Source organism: Condylura cristata, unplaced genomic scaffold (genome assembly GCF_000260355.1).
Source record: "Condylura cristata isolate star-nosed mole 26May11 unplaced genomic scaffold, ConCri1.0 scaffold00001, whole genome shotgun sequence".
NCBI classification, from domain to species: domain Eukaryota; kingdom Metazoa; phylum Chordata; class Mammalia; order Eulipotyphla; family Talpidae; genus Condylura; species Condylura cristata.
In genome coordinates, this window is record NW_004567102.1 from 47,229,115 (window position 1) to 47,249,226 (window position 20,112).

Genomic DNA, 20,112 nt, shown 5'->3' on the forward strand with positions numbered 1-20,112 from the left:
CTTCTACTTTACCAAGTCATGCCTAGAATCAGATTCATAGTATTTCCACATTTGATTGCTCATATGTTTATTCTGGTGTCCCCAGAGCAAGTGTTCAGTGGCATACACATAGTCTCCTGAGGAGACAAAGGAAGGACACTTAATCTGTTGGTTTTCCAATGGCAAAAAGAGATTTTGTAAGCACCTGCTTTCACATGAGTTATGGCTGCTTTCATGTGCAGAAGTGGGGGAAAATTAAGAAAAAATAATTTACAAAAGGAAATTTTGTATATTTAATGAATGTCTTTTTTTATGAGATTCAGTTTTTAGACTGTTTAATATTAAATAAGAATGTAGAATCCTAATTGTGGGGACCTGATATTGGTGGAGTTGTGACAAAGTGGTCCCCAGAGAAGGGGAAGGACCCACATTCCCTGCTCCGTCCAGGGGAGGGTAGAGTTGAGCAGAGAAGAGGAAGAGGGTAGAGGACCCTGGAGAAGGAAGGAAACAGGAGGGAGGAAAACTGCAGGAAACTTGGAGGGACACATGGAGCAGCAAGAAGTGAAAAAGCTACACTTGCTTTTTGGTCCTGGACTGATAAAAACAGATATAGGTGTGAGACCTCTGGGGATGTTAACAATGCCAGTTTTATTTTGATTTTGAGCTTTCTCTTTTTCTCCCTGATTTGTCTTGCTGTTTCTGACCCTTTTCCATGCTTCCCCCTCTAGAAGGTACTTTAGACATGTGGCAGGCTTCAGGGCTATGAGGGAATGGGTAACTTCAGGTGCTTAATTTGGAAACTTTATCCTTTCCCTTTTCTATATTCCATACTAATTAAAGTTCTGTTCCATTGAAGGTCTTATCCACTCGAATATATTTTGTCTTGATTTGGTGGATGGCAGCAGCTATTTAGAAGGTAGGTTTGGGGGTGCTCCTCGCCCTGTCCTGTAGCAAAGGAAGCTATTTGTTCACTGCCCTTGTTACAAATAGAAACTACAGGATAAAGAATGCTGAATTCAGTAGCTATGAAGCAGTCCTCTTTGTTGATTTTTTCGCCCCATATTTCAATTTGCTCTAGCTAGAGATGCTTAAAAAACTTTCCTCAGCAAGTTGAGATCACATCAAGCTCAACTTTATTTATTCTAAGTAATGATAATGATCATCATAATAATTACTCGTGTTAGTTTACTTAAACATCAACCATATCATAGACTAGAAATTGTTCTCTCTTTTTTTTTTATGGTTTTGAGATACTTAGTGTTCTAGATCACTATTTCCTTTTAACTTTTCTCTCTTGTGAATTATTTTTGAAGTTACCAGTGTATAGTGTTTAATAAAAAGATTGAATATTTTTTAATTCACTAAATCATTAAGTGGAAGTTATGACAATAATTATGCTTCTATTATCCTGTGTTTGTATTTTGCTTTCCCATTTAAAAAGTGAACTCATATGCCTCATCTCATTTTATCATTGCACAGTCTATCTTGTTAACTTGATTAGTTTTTTCCCTTTTGCTTATACACATTCTGTATTAGTAACATAGATTGCCTTATTTATTGTCCTCATCAGGAATATTAGTTCCTCTGCTGCATAAGTGGATGCTAGTGACTGTGTCTAGTAATTTAGGGGACAAATAGGCTATACGTACAGAACTGTGCTTCATTCCCAAAGTACCTGTTATAGAAAAAATAATCACGAAGTGTGCTTAGGAAAATAAGGCATTTCATGTCATAGTCATTTTCATCACTGAATACATTCAATAATTAAAATAGTGAAATACAGTAATAAGAGTATAAATCCATTTATCTTCAAGTTTAAGGGCAATAAATAAAAATTCTGCTATGCATACAGAACTTTTAATTTGCACATTTTAGTTTACTAAGTAAGTCATTTCTAAATCAGAAATAAATGATGTTATTAAAATAAAGAAGTTATTAAAGATTGCCTGGTAGTGCCATGAATGTTGTCTTCATCTATTCTTAGAGTATTATAATACAGAATTAAACTCTAGTTGTGCTACACCCTTAACCACTTGCTGGGTTCACCTGGCAACCAGGCCTCTGTGTAGGTGAGGTCCCAAAGGCATCATTAACAGAACAAAATACCTTGACTGCTCTATTCACTTAAGAAATTCCAAGGTTTTTAGAGGTCCTTTGCCAAATATATATTTTATATGATAAATCACAAAATTGCATAATACTGAAAATTTTAAAAGCACTAAATGCAGTTTTATAAGAACATGCATAAAGAAATTAATTAGGCTTTTTTAGTATAAATATTTTAAGATTTAGTTTTATGAAAATTAGTGAGTAAAGTTATTAGATCTGTATTTATAGATCTAATTACAGATATTAATTTGAACATACGTTTTTCTAATCAATCTGGAACAAAATCCAAAGGAGGTTTTAAAGGACCTTTAAATTGTTGCTAAGATTTAGCTAAAGTAACTTTCTATACTACATTTAAGTAAGTCACAAAAAATAATTCTGAGATTAAACACCAAATAACCAAATCTAGTTACTTATTATATATATATTTTAAATCAGTTCTATGATCATCATAACAACAATAATATTTTGGAATATGATAGTAGGAAACTTGGGGAATTAATTGATTCTGAAATAATTTAGCTTATTTTAACTATCCAAATTTAGCAATTTAATATGTGATATTTCAACGATGATTAACATAGTCAGTTGATGTATCTTACTTTCATTGGATATTTTGAAATATTAAATATTAATGTTGCATCTGTAATTTGTGTCAGACTGAATTATATTCTTGCGTCCAGGTGTGCACTCACACATTTTGGTAAGGTTTAATTACACAGGGCTATAAATTTCCACCAAATGAAATCTAGCTGAATCTCCTTTAAGATGCATAGTAGTGAGTGATCAGTTTGCAAATGTGGGTTTTGAGATTGTTTATTGAATAATCTGGAATTGATTATGTATAATTCATAACACTATTCTCCATTATTTTCAAGAAGAATCATTTTCTTTTTTGTTATTTGTAAGCTGCAAGTTTGTTATGTGTTTTTTTGTCTTCAGTGGAATCAACATTGTTGGGGACAGGCAGGTTTTCGAGCAGATAGAAATGTTCAAGTATATAATGTTAATCATGTAATGATTCTTAAAGGTTCTCTTCAGAACTGTCACATGTCACCCATACCAAAATGTTCTGACCCCAAACAAATGCACATGGTGAAGAATAACAACGCAAAGGGGAACAGACTCATCCTCCCTGGGGAAAGTCCTGCAAGTCACATAGAAATGACAGTATGCAGAGATGTGCATTCCTTGTAGAAGAACTTGAAGTATAAATAATATAAAATAAATATACAATTGAGCAAAATATTCCCTTTTCTCCCACCAGCAGCAAAAATATCTATAGCTGTAAAGAATACATTACAAATATTCCAACCAACTGATGTTATATTCTGTAAGATATTTTACTAGACTCAGAGAAATAAAGGATATTTGATTTGTAAACTGCCCTTGTTATCATCTAGTTAATCTTATTTATTTTACAGAGTAAGAGAGACCCAGGGAATTCAACATATTTCCTTATTGCATTAAAGTTAGTGGATAATATCACTAAAACATGGATCACTTGTCTTCTGTTTTACTGTTCTCTCCTTTGCATTAGGCTAGGTAACATTGGGAATTGAAGGGTGTGTAAGGTAAAACTTCTGCCCTCAGAGTTATTTCCCAATCTAAAAAGAACAAATAGAACATTTGTGTGATTAGATTTTGTAGGAAAAGAAAAATGTCTAACACCCCCAAAGAAAATCAGAAACAACGTCTTTGGGAGCTCTTGCAGAAGAAATTGACTTAATGTATTTTTTGCTAAGTCAACTACTTAAGTATAGTATCTCAGGCAGAATGGTTAAATATCAGTTAAATATCAGTTCTCTATTTTTTCCTCTAACATGAGGAATGCTTGAGAATTTGACTCCTTGTATAATCCTGTTTTAGCCTTTACTTATGCAACACATAGGAATATATTAGATATAAAAGAAGTAGCAATCCTGTTAATATTGCATTTGCAACCATTTAGTGTTTAGATGACTACTAAATATCTGGAATCATTGCAATCAATGATAGAATTTGGCTGCAGTAATAGGGATTGTACCTTTCAGAGGAAGCACCACTAACTAGGTAAACAATTGAGATGTAAGAGGGCAATTCTTCCTTAAATGAAAAGTCCCTCTTCCAGCTGATTGTATCTGTATTGGGCACCTATATTTTGAAGGAGGTAAAGAGGACATCTGAAAGCTTCAGTAAACTTTTCTGTTCTTTTGTGTATGCTCTATTGGATACTGTTTACCTTTTATTTAAGCTAACTAAATGTGGTCTATTATGTCACAGTAGTGTGATTATCTGCTCAAACCCTAAGACTCCTTCAGCTGGCTCAATATATGGGCATTTCAGCCTATATGTCCATTAATTTTGAAGATAAATTTATGCATATTTCTGAATTTCACTCCTAAAACTGTAATTGTTGATACTGACTCAGTGTAACAGACATTGCTAAAGTATCACAGGTGATTTGAAAGTTAGCAAATTTTGGTTCATATTTCAGCTAATCCTGTAGGTAAATTAAAGAAGTCACTGAAATTATTTGATACTCAATACCCTGTTTATTTTAAATATTATTTTTATCTTTCTTGATGAATAGAGCTTATCCATTTTCTTTCTGGTTCATGGTAGAAGCTATTTATATGGTAGCTATTAGACATTAGCCTTAATTTCCTGTACATTTAAAATAAATCATATATAGACATATACTTAGATATTTTTCCTACTTCTCATTTTATTGATTTGCTTTGGATAAACTAAGTTTAGAGTGCATGAACTCAGTATTCAATACATGATCTTCATATTGAAGTCAGATATCTAGTTAGTAAAATAATAAAAATAAAAGCTGATTCAATTAAAGTAAATCAAATTTATTTTTCATAAGAACATACATTTTGGAAAAATTAATACAATTATTCTTCATAGAGATGTATACATTGGAATAACAAATTTTTTAATAAAATATTCTTATCAGATGTAATATATTACCATTATATTAATATTAACATATTAATATATATTAATATATACTAATAATATGATATAATTAAATTGGAAAATTCACAGTAAAATGTTCTATACCTTATGCTAGTTTTACATTTGTGTATTCCTCCATATTATTTTTACTATTGGTTCAAAGTTATTTGGGCTGAACACTTCATTATGACTGCTGCTACATATTTAGACTAATCCTGTCATTAAAAAAAAAAAAAAGGCAAAGTAATTCTTTGTAGATTTGACCTTGAAAGGAGTTCGGGAGTGAAATATATAACATCTATGAAGCACTCTGAGATCTTTGAAGAAGGAGTTGTAATATAATATATTATCACAGAAATCTAAGAGATTATGAAAGAGCAATGTATTAAAGACAGTTTATCCTTCAACAGATTAATCTTTGACAGAGCCCCGGGCAACTGTTAGGATGCTAGCAGCACTGTCAATTACGCTCCTGAAAAGGTAGATGTAACAGCTATATGACTACTTCTTATATGTTACTTTTTATTTTTATGACTCTAATACTGATAGCGAGAAAAAGGAGAAAATGGTACAAACACATCAAAAATTAATGTGCTACTTTCCTTAGTCTTCTTAAACATTGGTCATTTTAAACATTTCTAACGTTTAGAAAAAATGGTATCACTCATTTTAAAATGGGAACTTGTATGGTTAAGTGTATGGGATATTTTTGTGAACTATATACAAGAATGTTTCTATAAGCAATATATATTTTAAACAAACAAAAAAAAACAAATATAGAAAACCAATATAAGAGTTGCTTATTAATATATTACATAATTTTATAGTAGTGTATTTGAACTGGCATTGAAACAAATTCTTGTGATATAAAGGCTTCCCCCCATGTGGAGTTCTAATTAGTATGTTTATTTTATGTTTTAAAAGGCAGTGGACTTAGAGATGAGAGAACATTTTTCAATATGTATTTCAGCCAAAAGTTGCCATAAGTGCCTATTTAATTATTAAATGTATTTTTTCACCTTTTTAATGCTACTGCTTTAATAGATTGCCTAAAATGTAACTAGTACAAGAAAAAAAAAAATTACTGAGACAGATAAAATTAGATTTCAAATATTCCAAAAGGATTTTTTTATGTAAGTCCCAAATTAACTGTAATATATCGGCGATTTTAAAGTATGATTGTGTTTAAAGGTTAAAATGCCATCTTCTTGATTTACTATCATAACGTCACTCAATAAAATAAGCCACCTATTCTGTGTATAAGGCATTTTGCCATCCTACAATAAAAATTATATGATCACTACTGTGCACAGTGCTAAGCATTTTTGAAGAAATAAGATATATACATCTAAAAATTTAATAAATCACTCTATACATACAATGCTTAACAATTTATGAATTTCTTTTCAAAAATTGATAACATTTTATGTGGTTAGTATTTATTTTACTTTTGGGGTGATTAAAATTTGGATCTTGTATTAGTTATAGCAATATTAAATTATAACATAAACCCTGAAATCCTAAAAACATAGCTCAATAAACTTGTGTGTGCTTGTTTTTTTGCTTATGATCTTTGACAACAGTAACATGGAATTTTAAGGGAGGTTTTCTGATTCACAAAGATATTTTGGAATGCATTTGGCTCAGCCTCTTTTTTTTTTTTTTTTAAGATTTATTTATTTGTGTATACAGAACTGGGGTACAGGCCAGAGGCTCAAGGGCAGCGAGAGGCTTCACCAGAGACAGAGTGGGGAGCAGAACAGGCAGATCTACGAAGTACACTGCTGAGTGAAGCAGCGGGCGGGCCAGGAGAGGTCTGCCGCGCCATGTGGTCACCTCTGGGGCAGGCAGGGATCGAACTCATGCGGAAGTGGCTTTAGCTTTTCAGTTCTGTGCTTTAACCCCCTGCGCCACCAGGGAGGGCCGGCTCAGCCTCTTTTAATGTGGGTTTGTTTTGAATTTCTGGGGTACCCACAGCAAATTGTAGATAAAGGAGATAATGGTGCTAATATAGGGCATGTTAATATAGGTAGAACTGGAAGAGTTAAACATTACTACTGTTAATATTTTCATTGGCCAAAGTGTAATCACATGGTCATTATTAAGTACAAGCAGTATTAGAAATACATCATTATGCTACAGAATTATTAAAACTATTGGTGACGTACATTCTGTATTGCATAAGTGTTAGTAGCCAGACAAGGTCTTACAGTTAGTAGAGATAGTCACAACTGATGATTTTTCACCTAACAAAATCATATCTACCTCTTAAATTACTTGGTTATCTCAGTGCTTTACAGAGGATTCTCTTGTCTGATTCATGCAACCATTTTATGTGAAAAGTAGTATTATTATGGACATTTGTATTATGAAGTATCAATAACAAATTGCTCAGGCATACCAGCCTGGACATGAGCCTTCCTCCACCAATTTCTGACTGTTAATTGAAAATTATTTAGACTGTATCATATACAATTTCCTTAGTGGCTAAACATATGTATTTAGGAAGAAATATGAACAAAAATATGCAAAGCTTATAGAAAAACTGACCAGAAAAAATGCAGTTAAAACTCTAGAGGTAGACATGAATATATATGGTCTCCTCATTTACAGTAAAAGTTTCACTGAAACAGAGAGGAAAGTTTAGCCTTTTTAGCAGTTATGGAATAGCTAGGATTTTCTTGGATCCTATAGCAGGAGATAAGAATCACACATTTCCAGTATCCCTCTCACTCCTTCTTAAGTCCTATGAAAATATATCCTTAGCTGATAACTTTGTACTAGTACTAACAATTAAAAAGTAACATATAGATTGTTATGTCAGTTCTTACCAAATAATGATTCTGATAGTAATACTATCAGAAATCAACTTTCGGCCATTCCTGATGGTTCAGCAGGTTAAGCACAGCACCGCAAGCTGTTTGCAGCCAATTAGGTGCAGGTTTGAGCCCTGGGTCCCCCTCACCCTGCCCCAGATGACCCACATCACACAAACATCTCCTGTTTCACTTGCTGCTCCCCTCAGCAGTGTATTTCCTCCATCTGCCTGTTCTGCTCCCCACTTTGTGGCTGGTGACTCCTCTCACTGCCCCTGCACTACTGCCCTGTACTCCAGTTTTGTATACATAAATAAATCTTTAAAAAAAATCACCTTTCTAGATTTTAGAGGAGATCCATCACATATAAGCATGAGCAGCTATATGATTTTGCAAAATTTGGGGGGAACCTGACTTGAAATATATTTTGTTGTTACCTGCTGGAAGGATCTCTCTCCATACAGCAAATCAATTTCCTTTATATCTATTTGTGTCTCTGTATCAATTAGCTTGTAGAATCATTACAAGTACCAGAAGGACATGTAGATGATGATGGTCATATAGCTAATCGCTCACAGGCTTAGTGTTTGCTCATTTTATGGACTGTGAATAAAAGTGGGTTATGAAAATGAAAATAGGATGTATCATATTGTTATTTACTGAAAGAACTGAATCTTTTCCTTTCTGCTAGGCTAGAAAAAGTGTGATAAGCTCTTCCTCTAATATTGGAAATGTGAAATATAATTCTTATATCTCAATATCTCTTGCCCCTACTCAGAAATAGCTCTCGACTTCATGAAGGATTCAGGAAATAATTCCTTGGTCATTTTTTTCTTTTCTACACTCATAAACACATGTTATTTATTTCACTTTTGTATTCAGTTTGTATATTGTGTGTACATGTCTAGTGTTCATCAAATTTTTAAATATTTTTACTAAGATAATTTGATTTATAGTACTGTACTCATTTAGAAATATAGAGACCCACCTCCTTAGGTGTATATTATCACACCACAGTCATCAGCAAGTCACCAACAGTCCTTCACATTAGTTCATTGGTCCCCTCCACACTTTGCTCTCCATATCCTCCTTCTCACTTTGAATGCCTCAATTTTACAACCAGATGTCTAAGGTTTGATTTCAGTTTGGTGTTGTCTCATTCTTTGTTCTGTTAGTTTATATTCACATATGAGCAAAGCCACTTAATGTTCTATACAAAATGAAATTGGTAGAATTAATTTAGTCATGTGTATTGGTCTTTGAAACTTGATGTGATATTATGACTTTTTAAACTTTCTAAACATTTAAAATTATAGAGAAATATTTTATTCAAAATAATACTTTAATGTTAAATGTTAATAAAATTGTATCCACTGGGAAATAGTGTTTGATTATTTTTATTATAAACCCATCAAAGCTTAATTCTCCTAAGTACATAAATATGTTTTTGATTAAATATATCTTAATAATCATTCTAAGGCTTGTTGTTTTATTCTATAATATCAACATAATATTATATATTTGAGATTATGAAATTTTTTCTAGAAATGTGAGATATCAGGGATTATTTTCCATTTTAAGAATTAAATTATGTGAAATGTTAAATGGCATTACTGTTAATCTAAATCAGGATATTATTATAGATTTAAACATTTTGAATTTTTATGATTATACCCTCATTATTTTCCTTCCATGGGACTTTAAAAACAAATTCCAGCAAAGTTGTCTGCAGTTAATTTATCATTCTATATGTAATCCAGGGATAGAATATTTACATTTTCAATAATATATATGCTGAAATTTTCATTTTCATTTTTGTTTACTGCATTCTGATGCTCTACATTTTTTTTATTCTGCAATTTCATAATCTATGTCTACATAAATATATTTTTCACATTTGACATAACCATATTTAATTAGAAAGCATGACTTCAGGCTCTCCTGGTGGTACAGAGGGTTGTAGGGCAGCTCGCCGTGGCTGCTTCAATGTGAGTTCTGTTCCCAGCCTGGAGGTGACCCACATGGCACAGCAAATCAAAAATCTTTGAACTGAAGGAAGATAGGGAGTAAAGTTAAGGTAGCAAATAAAAATAAACATTTTATTGAAAAATTGGCAAATTTCCTAAGAGAATATTTATGTTCGCTTGTTCAAAAGCGAGAGTGTTAATGTAATGAAAACATAGGGAGTAAATGTGGATAAAGAGAAACATGAGAAATATATAGGAACAAGGTAGTTCAAATTTCTATAAAACATTCAAGAAGTTTCATTCTAATTGTTAGGAATGGATAACCATAAAGTAGTTATAGAGAGAGCAATATGGTCTGGTTTACAGTCTGACAAACTTAATCAGGCTGTAATATAACTAGATCAGAGTGACATAGCAATATACATATCAGTACAAATTCTATTGCCCTAATAAAGGTGAAATCTGGGCAGTTCAGACAAGAATATGATGATAAGAATCAGTATGGGACATCTTTTTCATTTTTTTGGAACTGGCATTTAGCTGGCTGGATAACAGCAAAGTAAAATAATAATTGGGTTTGATAGTTTCTATTGCTATTAGAGCTGAGCTGACTGAGGCTGTTCAGCAAGGCCACACAGGCAGCGTCAGGCATCCGTGTGCCATTCGATTGGGAGAGTCAATCATCGGCTTATGTTGCTGAAGTAATCCCTGCTATCACCTCAGCGTAGGCAGGACAAAGCATTTGACCCTGTGCACAGAACTAGATCAGAAAGCTGTGGGGTCAAAAAGATACAAAGAAAAATCACTCTGAAGTTAACTGACAGAATGTGGCCAGCTATTTCACAGCAATGTTAGAGGCAGTCAATCTGTTTGCACTTTGATTGATTGAAACTATAATTTTAGTAAATTTTGAGGATGTTTATTCACAAAAAATGATATTATATAATTAATACAAGAGATAAAACTTAGAAAATATCTGCACATGAAGAGAGCAGTGGAATTTTTCTTTGAGACACCAAATTAAGGATTTTTTTTTTTGCATATTTCTTACTGAGATGATACTTTAAATAATTATTATGATAACATTTCCCCCCCCTAACTAAAGCTTGCTTCTGTGAATCTTCTGTGTCAGAATTTTGGTGAACTTGTTTCCACTAAAAATAATAGTTGTTTAATAATAATTAATAAACTTGACACACACAGAGACACACGACCCATAAAACATCCCCCTCCATCCTAAACAGGAACTGGTTTTCTTATTTTTGTAAAGATATTTATTTATTTACACATAAAAAACTGGGATACAGGCCAGAGGTGCGGGGGGCTGGTGAGAGGCTTCACCAGAAACAGAGTGGGGAGCAGACAGGCAGATTGACGAACTACACTGCTGAGGGGAGCAGCCGGCTGGTCAGGAGAGGTCTGCTGTGCATGTGGATTACATCTCCCGGGCAGGGGATGGAACTCGCACTGAAGCGGCTGTGGCTGGCTTGTAGTGTTGCGTCCTAACCATTGCACTACGAGGGAGGGCCCAAAATTGCATTGTTTTCATCCCCCCCCTTTATTTTTTTCTTGATGCATTGTTGTGCTTTACTATTAAACTTAAATGACTAATTACTACAAACAAATCTGCAAATATTCTTAAACCACTGATTGGAACTAGGGTGGCAGGCTTGTTGCTCCAGCTGCCTTCAGGCAGGCTTCAGGCAGGGTGCCTTCAGGCAGGGTGGCAGGCTTGTTGCTCCAGCTGGCTTTGATGATTCCCACAGCAACAGTCTGTCTAATGGTCCAGGCAGAGAGGAGGTTAGTCAGAGAAGCCTGAGACACAAGGCTGGCCAGGAACCATATCAACAATGGCAACACTCAATCATTTTCAATGATATAGGGTTCTGTTTCAGCTTTTCCCCAGAAAAAAGCTCAGCAAACTGGCAAGCAATGTGAGCTGTATGATAATCTAACATAGATACATATGCAGCAATCCTTTCTCCTGAATGGTTAAAGGCAATCACCTGAGCTGTGAAGCCAGTTGCTTGCATTGTTCGACCATTTCTGCTGCCACTAACCACATGACAGACATGTTCTTGACGTTGGTGCCAACATCTTTGACAAACATGTTCTTGACATTGGTGCCAACTCAGTCCCCAGAAGAAAGCTCCCATTAGCACTTCTTTACTTCAGGTCTGATATTTACTGTAACAAAATGACCGCCATGCCAGGTTAGAAAACAATCTCAGCTTGACCCATAGGGATATTTCCAATACCATCAAATTTGTAGACAACCTGGAGGGGCAGGTGCAAGGGCTTGTCAGTTGAAGAAGTAGTGGCAGGAAGCACTAATAAGCAGCATAATTCCACTGGCATTGCCATCTTCATGGATAATTTTCCATCCCTGAATCAATGTATGTTAGCATTTGGTTACAGCATAGTTTCACCATTCCAAGGAGAGATTGACATAGATACTACTATGTTGAGATTGTACCCAGTTCTCTTAGTAGAGGTACTGACTTTCTCACATCTCCTCTTTCAGTAGTTTGACTGAGTAGCATCCATTTTATTAACACCAGTGGTCAATTGATTCATACCCAGTGTGTAAACTAGAAATGCATGCTCAAGGGTCTGCCTGTTTCAGAGATTTTGGCTTCAAATTCACTAGCATCAACAGCAACAATTAAAGTCTGTACAGTCAGTGTGATATATGCCTGGAATTATGTTTCGGATAAAACCTTTGTGTGCTGGGTCATTACTGATGACCTCATAATATTGTTGATCTCAAATTTCCATAGGAGATGTCAATGGTGATGTGATGCTTACATTCAGATTTCAGTTTGTCTAAAACTGAGGTGTGCTTGAAGGAGAAGCACCTTTCCCATTTCAGCAATCTCCTTCTCAAATTTTCTAATTTTTTTTTTTTCTCTGATCCACCATATTTGCATGGCCAAAAGCAATAGGCTTGCTGAATCTATATATCCAGTGATAAGGATGTTAATTTAAGTCTTTCCTTTCCCATTTTGGCTTACCTTTAGCTGTGATTTTCATTACTCCTGTGTTCTGATGGCAAAACTTTTGAGATGTGGTTTTGTCAATTTTGAATATTTTCATGATTTTATTATAGATGTTGAAATGTGTTTATTATCAAAGTCCATGGTATGTTCTAGTCATATTTGAAAAACCTTTACCCCCCCCCAAAAAAAAAACAAAACAATTAGCAGAGAGAATATAAAAACATACCAATTTCAATGGTACTAAATTTCTTCCCTTCCTATGTTAATCCCTCTCTCCTGCCCTCGTCTCCTCTTCTCTCTCTCTCTCTCTCTCTTTTTTTTCTCATTACTATCTTCTTTCAAATTCTTTTGAATTTTGAAGTTGAGAGATCCAGGAAAGGGAACCATTAAACATAGTTAGAGAACAAACCCCAGCAGCATTGAAAGAGACATGATTTTTGTTTCCATTAAGACTAGAGAATTACTGTGCTAGTGATGTTATTATCAAAGAAAAAGACAAGGAAAAAAACAGCAGAGATATTAAATAAATACTGATGTCTGTTTCATATTTAGATAATGCTATGTTTACAAGAGAATAATTTATATTTTCTATAATATTTTGAGGAGAAATTGATATCATATTCCAATGCCATTCTGATTATAAACATGTGTGACAATTGACTTTCAGCAACAATTTATGCAAATATATTATTTTATTTTCTCAACATTGATGCAGGTCTACACAATTTATATTCTAATATCAGCATATTTATTTTATAAGAACATGTATATTCTAAGATAATAAAAAATAAAAATAACATAGGGAATGAAATAGTTTGGAAGAAATTTGTCAAGATATGGAGAAATAACTTCATACTTTAAACCTGTGAAGATGTGTTTTTAAAATATTGCAAACTGAGATTTAAAAAATCTATTATTTGAGCTGAATATATACTTATATATGCATATTTTTTTTCCAGTGAAATTTAGATAATTTTGACTTCATTATATTGTGCAAAAATGCCTTTTGTTCCTTTGAATTTGAAATTGAAAAATTCAGATATTATATACCTTGACTATTCATAGCTTTCCCATAAGATGAGAAAACTAGAATGCTTCTCCTTCCTCTCTGAAGGACTGTTCTTGATTTCACACAAATGAATAAATAAAATGGCTGGATGAATTTCAACTTGTTTTTTCATTTAATCTTCGGTGTGCTTTCACCATAAAATACAGTTCATTTAAACACCTCTTTGTTGCTTCACTTCATTTATATGGAGTAATAGCAATAAATGTTCTACTTTGCATGTTTCACAATAGTGAAACAGCTCCCATTTTTACAATAAAACTGGAGGGGTTTATTATATAAGAACAGCTTATTGTGCCACTGGAACATGTAATAAAGGTGTCATTATCTAATATATTAGTGTTTGATAATATCAGACTACTAATACCTACTAGCTGGAAATATTTAATAAGCTGACAATAGGGATTTTAAGTAGTACAATACATACTTGTGATTTGACTTCATATCAAAATTATTAGTGACTTAAAGGTGTAAGTAATTAATTTATGGTTGAATATATTTATGAAAAATATAGTGGAATAATGCCAATAAATCATTATTTGGCATTATCTGCCATAATATGATCAATGTATCTAATATTGCCTGACATTATCACCTTTCTCTTTTGTGTTTTACACCTTAAGATTTTATGAATTTTATTTTTTATTATCAGTCAAGAAATTTAATGGATCCATTGACTGAGTCTCAATTTATGAGGACATTAAAACATTTAGAGAGAGGTATTTTAAAACTTGAAAAAAAAAAGATGTTTTAAGATGGTAAATATTACAAATGGGAGGTAATCATTCCTACTTTCTGTTATAATGGTACATTTGCCTTGTTATCTGTATATACAACTAATTTTGTTGTTTTATTTGATCCCCACTTATAGTTGAGGTGTATCCCAGATTTTAATAACTTTAAAAAAAAAAAAGAGAGATATTAGGGCCCTCCCTGGTGGTGCAGTGAGTTAAAGTACAGCACTATGAAGATAACCACACCACTGCAGCACAAGTTCCTTCCCTAGTCAGGGAGGTGACCTACCTAATGTGGCAGTCCTCTCCTGTCACACCTGCTTCCCTCAGCAGTGTACTTAGTTGATCTGCCTGTTCTGCTCCCCGTATGTCTCTGGTGAATCCTTATACCACCCCTGCACCTCTGGCCTGTACCCCAGTTCCATATGCCTAAATAAATAGATTTAAAAGGGTTTTAAATAATTTAAATACTTTAATAAGATTGAAACATTTTAATTGGAAAATTATAAAACAAATCAAATATTTTCCAAAACATTAAGTTAGTAAAAGAATACTATACATGCAACTAAGCACTATTGAAAATTAAAAAAAAAAAAAGTGGCTAAGAGTAAAACAAATAATATTAAGGCTATATAAGTAAATGTATATTTGTTTTATGTCTATTGAAAGATAAAACTATAAAATATGATTAACAATTGTAATTACTGATTTTTTGTTTAATATCCTTGGATTTGATATATATAGCTAGAACTAAAGAAAACTGACAATAGTTAATAATGGATGCAGTTATTTCTTTTTTTTAATAGTTTATTTTTCCATCATTTGTGCATTTTTCCAGTTGTAATCCCCTACGGCTTCCCATCACCAAATCACCCATGTGCCATCACCAAAGTCTTGTGCACTTCCACTCTCCTCACTGTTTTTGATCTCATTCCCCACTCCATCCCCATAAAATGTCTCTGGTATATCGCCTTTATTTATTATTATTATTTTCTCACCTTGTCTGTTATACTCCTGTTGTGAGTGAAACCATTCAGTATTTTTTTTTTTCCTTTTCTTTCTGGCTTATTTCACTAAGGATGATCTTTTCCAACTCCATCCATGTTGCTGCAAAAGGCATGTGTTTATTGTTTTGGTTACTGAGTAACTGAATGCAGTTATTTCTATGTGATGTATAAATCTTTGCATTCTGTAATATATCATTTTCAAATTTTAATATTCTTTCTGATGTTTTCATTATCATCTGTTTGAATATTACTCTCTCTCCATTCAAGTGTCTATTCACCCTTGCCAAAGATAAAATAATTTGTGCTTCTCTATTTCTTGGCTTTTAAAAAGTGATTCTATTGACCTGTCTGTTCTATTCCATGTTGTATTGATGCAGTATGTTATTTTTTAAATATTAATATTAAATAATATCATTACCCTAACTTGGTTCTTCTTCAGTAACATGAAGGTTATTTTTGAGGTTTTGTCTTTCCATATAAATTTTGAATTCATATTTTTATAGCCTCAGGATTGCTAGCTGGAATTTGAATTTGTGCTCATTTCTCTTTTTTAACTAAATTCTTTTTGGTCTCTTTATGTGTAAGGGCTATAAGGTGAGTTATTTATTTTATCTTCCTATGTGGTATAGTTTTATCTTCCTTACATTTTGCTCTGATTCTGGGTCAAATAAAAGTGATTTCTATTAAATCCCAGATATAGGGAGATAAGCTGAATATAGACTTGAGGAGCACCTGAAAAGAACAGAGTCTGTGAGCAGTCAGCAATTATGTCTGAATTCATGCTCCCACTTCACTGAAGGTCAAATAAGAAATTATGCCTTTGGATGGATGGGAACTTCAGGAGTCATGTCATTTAAGTAAATGGAAATGCATTCTTTCAATTTGGTTTAATCAGAACAGCTTATATTTCATTGAATATTCCCACACAGAACATTGTATTTAAGCTTGATATGTTCATGAGCCAAACTTAGAAAAATCAGTGTAAAAAGACAACAAGTCGAGAACACTAAAGTTAGAAATGTAAGAAAAAATGTTTTGAAACATCAAGTCCCATGAAGATGTGTTAGCGTCTAAAAGCATGGACTTTTATATTTTGTCATGAATACAGTTTTAAGTCACAATAGAAACACAAAGTTAGTATAGATTATTTTTATTAGTTGCATTATTTCTGATGCAAGTAAATAGCAGACCTAAGGAGCTGTCACTTATTTTGGACAGGTAGAGTTAATTATTACCTTAAAACTACTTGTAACTAAAGAAAGAGAACACACTTGAAAGTTAACAATTGTCAAATTAGCATCACAGATTTAAAGAAAGTAAGTTTTCTGACTCTAAGTAAAATATTTCAGTTACAAAAGTTAATATGTAAGTGAAGTCACTCAAAAAATGCTTGTTAATTAAAATTATAAGAGCTCAGATTTATCATTTTAGTATAATTTAAAAGCTGTTTCACCCCCAACTCTTCCTGAAACAGTTTGTTTTCCTATATTTTGCTATGTTGTATGTTTATTTCTTAGTTTTCTTTCTATTTTCTTGTAGTGGTAATAATTCTCCTTTGCTAAAATTTTTGTTGATATTTCCAGTGAAAATCATTTGTAGCAGTGGGAAAAAATAAAACTTATCAAATCACAAATTGAGAAAGTACTCCCAAATGTGATAATTTAAAATTGTAGTTAAATGCTAAATAAGCTCAGAGATATGGAGACGTAATCTGAGATGTGGCCTTATGGAAGGAAGGAATCTCAATCAACTGCTGAGAGGGGAGGATGCAGATGAAACCGATTTGCTAGTATCTTTATCTTGGACTCCCAATCTCTAGAGGTGAAAAAATAAAAAAGTCTATTAAGTCATAGTCTATATTCTGTGGAAGTTCAAGTGGACAAAGAGAAAGTTATAGTAAAATTGATTTTAAAAATTAAATGCTGCTGATGTAATTATATCTATGTCTGTATCTATATTTATATACATACATACATACATACATACATATATATACATATATATCTTGATATGTTACATTCCATTTGAAAATTATTGCAAACACATTTTTACTGTTTTTATTCTAAGTATGCTGTTAAACAATTTAACAAATTCTGATTCCATGAATCTGGGAAGAAACGAAATTTCCTTGCTCTTTAGTGATGAAAATGTCAAGAGAATAAAGGAACAAAATATAAAGAAGACTGAGTTCTCAAAAGAAATATCTTTCTTTTGGAAATCCAGAGTGTGGCCCTGCGCTAAATAACATTATAAAAGCCATAAGTAGGAAAAAAATAAGTAAATAAAACTTATCATAGGAATCATCTCTGACTCCAGAGTAAGGACTTTCCTCTCTTGCTTCTCAGAATGAACTCTGTCAGAGAAGCACAGAATGGCAATGATAGTCTCTCATCTCAGAGACTATCTTGGCTTAGACCCTCGCCCTTGAAAACCACATAACCTGAGTATAATAAATCCCTGCATCCTGATCTGTCTAGGAAAGAGCTTTTTCAGTGGGGGTTGGGTGACACTATATGTCCTATATGTCCAATTTTTTTCTAAGATAATGCTTCTAATAATATGGAACTAAGACTGATAATGGAAGCTGGTCAGCTGCTCCTCCAATGAGAACTATGCCCTGAGACTGGAAGCTGTGGAAATCGCCGTATTTGGAAATACACCTGCTTGGGTAGAGCCTCCACAGTCATGAGTGAGGTTAATTTGAACCCGAGGAGCAGGTTAGATGGATGAAGGCACGAGTAAAGTGTTTTCATGCATGAGAAAAGGTCAGCACTTCTGAAGCTGTAGTGGTGGAGGAAAATGAGCTCCAATGTGCAGACAGATTTGGTGGGTCTGGTGGTTCAGGGCAGTGTTGGGCTATAAAATGGTTTTAACAAAGATATACATGACAAATTAAAACTGTTTCTACACAGCATTTTTTTTTTTTTAAGATTTATTTATTTATATATACCAAACTGGGGTACAGGCCAGAGACACAGGGGCCCTGAGAGGACTCACCAGAAATAGAGTGGGGAGCAGAACAGGCAGATTGATGAAGTGCACTGCTGAGGGGAGCAGGAGGCGAGACAGGAGAGATCTGCCCTGCCAGGTGGATCACCTCCCAACCTTGGGTCCAACTCACACAGAGGCGGCTGCTATACAGTGCTGGCTTTAACCCCCTGCACCACTTGGGAGGGCCTCTACCCAAGAATTCCTTTAATATCGGTAAAATTCAATTCAATAAATATTTTAAAAATGGGAAAATCCTGAGTTTCTAATAGCAGGTAATGAATAATTTGTATAACAGGAGGCTCCTGGCCTTTAACATACTTAAATAGTACTGCAAAGGAAAATATTCATTCCACAAAAGGGTGGCTACTTGTTATGAGAAAGCAAATACAATGACCTACCCTGAGAATAAGAAAAGCAATTCTGGCCCTCCCTGGTGGCACAGTGGGTTAAAGCACGGAAATTATTCATTCCACAAAAGGGTGGCTACTTGTTATGAGAAAGCAAATACAATGACCTACCCTGAGAATAAGAAAAGCAATTCTACAGAGAGTGAATTTAACTTAAATCAATTGATCTAAATGGAGATTTGGATTCATAATTTATTTAGTGGACATTATGCAGACATACATGGTTTGTCATAGGACTTGCATCAGCAAGGTGCTGACTTAGATACACACTCAATACTACTTGTCAATCTTAGTTTATGTTGATATAAGAGGGCATTAATTTTTTGTATTTATTCACTAATTAAATGTTCTAATATGATAGAAATCCATTCAACAAATATGTAGGCACTACTTAGTGCAAATATTTAATAAGATAAACCATACCATTGCATATATGAATATTTACACAAAAATATTTGAAATATTCTGAAAATCTTGAAGCTCCATTTGAATAGGATTGCCTGGGCACATTCTCATATATTCAAGACAAAAAGAATAAGTTAAGCTATGATACTTTGTGTTAACCAAAATGGACTTTAATTCCCTATATTTGCATTTTCATCATGTCCTTTTCATCTCAATATCATCCTAAAATAAATTAGGCATGCCACACATGTGCAAGCATGAGGGATTATAATAAAGGTGATACAGGACAGCTAGTTCCCTTTGTAACTATACGGTGGTGATGTAGACCTTTAGTTGTTATGGCAATCTTCAATTAATGCAAGTATCATCAAAGTCATCTCTCTACTATATTTAATAGCTTACTTCCATTAAACATGATTGAGTTTTTTTTTTTAATCCAATGAGTTGGCTGAAGTTAAAAGCCATAGTAGAAAAAGAATGAAAATGAATATCTTCAATTTTTTAGTGGAGGAAAATCTTGCAAAAACTTTTCTTAAAATTATAAATTTCAGCCCTCCCTGGTAGGGCAGTGGGTTAAAGCACTGCACTGAGAAGCTAAAGCCACTTCCGCATGAGTTCGATTCCCTCCTGCCCGGGAGGTGATCCACATGGCGTGGCAGACCTCTCCTGACCCGCCCGCTGCT